Source organism: Engraulis encrasicolus, chromosome 13, assembly GCF_034702125.1.
Source record: "Engraulis encrasicolus isolate BLACKSEA-1 chromosome 13, IST_EnEncr_1.0, whole genome shotgun sequence".
NCBI classification, from domain to species: Eukaryota; Metazoa; Chordata; class Actinopteri; order Clupeiformes; family Engraulidae; genus Engraulis; species Engraulis encrasicolus.
The window spans coordinates 21,217,077-21,219,576 of record NC_085869.1 but is presented as its reverse complement, the minus strand read 5'-3'; the positions used below and the strand labels follow the sequence as shown (position 1 = coordinate 21,219,576).

Here is a 2,500-nt window from a genome sequence, read left to right as displayed (position 1 = left end):
TGAGCGAGAGAGAGAGAGAGAGATAGAGACTGAGAGAGAGGGAGAGAGAGAGAGACAGAGGGAGGGGAGGGCAGAGAGGGAGAGAGTAAATCAGTCTTTTCTCTCAGCTATTGCAGCGTTCCCGGCCGTCTCATCACCGCTGCCTGATTAAAAAACAATAGCTGTTCTTCATTTAAATGGAATTCTAAATCAAGTGCTCTGGACAGAGGAGGAGCAAAGAGCAGTCAAATGGGGAGGGAGGCAGAAGAGAGAGAAAGGAAAAAGGAGAGAAAGAGGGCAAGATAGAACAGAGGAGACATTAGCTGAAAAGAGAGAGAGAGAGGGGGGGGGCATATGGAGAGGGGAACGAAGATGGAGGTGAAGAGAGAGTGATGATGGAGAAAACTGAAAAATATGGCAATATGTTATGGCAATATGCAGGGAAGAACTGCAAAGCACACAACAAGAATAGGCGAGTAATATGTACTGGCCAGAGCCCCTTGCTAAGGAGCTGTCCACAGTGCCAGTCCTGAAGAAGACTAGAAAGAGAAAGGAGAGAAAGAGGACAAGAGCAGAGGAGACACTAGCTGAAAAGAGAAAGAGAACGAGTGAATGGAATGGAGAGGGAAACGAAGATGGAGGTGAAGAGGGAGTGATGGAGGAGAAAACTGAGAGGAAATGGAAAAATATGGCGATATGCAGGGAAGGACCACAAAGCAACACAACAAGAATAGGAGCCAGAGTAAGCTTTACTGGCCAGAGCCTCTTGCTAATCACAGTGCCAGTATTGAAACAAACACAGAGCAACTGTCCATGGTGCTGAAATCAGGATGAAGATGTGGTGCTCTTTCTCTATTCACAGTCAGATTGTGTAACACCCTTGCATTGTGTTGCAGTGAAACTGAAAGACAAAAAAAAGGTAGCACAACTACTTCAAAATAAACTCGGGGCAATTACTTCTTCAGATCCACAGTATCAGTGTGCAGTTGCCACAGGCGCCCATAACAACCTCTGGAATACTTTCTTTCTGGATGCGTTATATCGCTTTGTGTGCAGCGGATTCGTGTTTTGACCCCTGCGCGCATCGGCACATCGCAGCTTCTGTGGTGGGGGGCCAGAGGTTAGTAGCACACAGCCTGCAGACGTGCAACGCAACGGCGCTCAAACAAAAACACACGGAGGGCATGTCAGACCCTACAGGCAAGCTTCAGACCCGGCCGCCCACGCCGTGCACGCACAAAAAAAGAAACCCTCTCCGCGTCCCCCCCACCATCTGCATACAGCCAGCCCTAGTCAATACCACGCGGAATAATAGGTTGTGGAGCGCGAGCAAGACAAAAGCTGGGAGCTCAGCCGGGTTTGTGCTAAATTACAACATCTTTTGCAGCGTTATCCTGTTGTGAGGGACTAAAAAGAACAAAACGAGAGGCAGATAAAGGGAGATTGATGAATGCGAGAGAGAGAAAAGGGCGATGAATCGGGTAATGGAAATAATGATGATGAGAAAGACAGAGGGGTTGAAGAGAAAATTACAATGGAAACAAAAGGACAGTGTTGCGTTAAAATGTTTCACATACAGTATAATGTCATGGGTTCATCTGTGTGTAAAGAGGTGGCTTTAGAGATGAGGACTGGAGGTGGAGGGTGAGATGGCGGTTACAGAGATGAGATGCCATGGGTGGTGGTGTTAGGGGTCGTGGGTGGTGTGAGGTGAGCCTGGAGGGGATGGTGAAGGTGATGGTGTGCTGCAGGGCTTGACGTTAACTTTTTTGATCACTGGCCACTGTGGCTAATTTAGTTGTATTTTTTTTTTCTTCAAAATAATCTTGCATCTAAAGGTGCACTGTGTAAGATTGTGGCCAGAGTAGGTATTTCAACTATGTCGCTCATTGAAACTGAGCTGCCTGTTGCCAAATTCTTTTCATGAATATGTACTAAATAATAAACTGACATTTACTAGTATGACCAAAATACAGTCATTTTTGTAGCTAACAAGGTCTATTTCTGGAAATTAGCCCTTCTGCGACTCAGAGTTTTATTTTTCATTCCGTAAGACATATTCAGAATCAGGGAGATAGGAGAGCACTCTAGTTGTGCACTTCATCGGCTGCCAGTGCTGTCCTGTCTCCTTGATTTTGCTTCAGAAAACGTTACAATGGCAACAAAGGACAGTGCGTAAAGTGACTGCCATCGTATCGCTGGTGCAGCTCAGTGCATGAAGAGGCAGGCACTGTGTGTATGAATGGATTGGCCATATGGCAAGCAGGGCATTTGCCTGGTGGATTGTGGATGATTTGGGCCTAGCCCCTCCCCTCAATGGTATCAGTCCTCATGTCTCTACAGCAGGCCCTCTCAAGATAGTCAGATTTAAAGGGACACTGTGCAGGAAATGGTCGAAAAAGGTACTGCAACTATGCTGCCCATTGAAACTGGGTTGGCTATCACCAAATTTGATATTTACATGAAAGTTTACTAAGTAATAAACAAATGTTTTCTGATATGGTCCAAGTAGAGTCATTTT

The 2,500-nt window shown here is 46.0% G+C and overlaps 1 protein-coding gene across 2 annotated transcripts in view; it reads right to left on the bottom strand.

The window, feature by feature from the left end:
- LOC134460847 (receptor tyrosine-protein kinase erbB-4-like) overlaps nucleotides 1-2,500 on the bottom strand; it is a 387,488-nt gene that overhangs the window by 59,273 nt on the left and 325,715 nt on the right. The window lies entirely within an intron of this gene.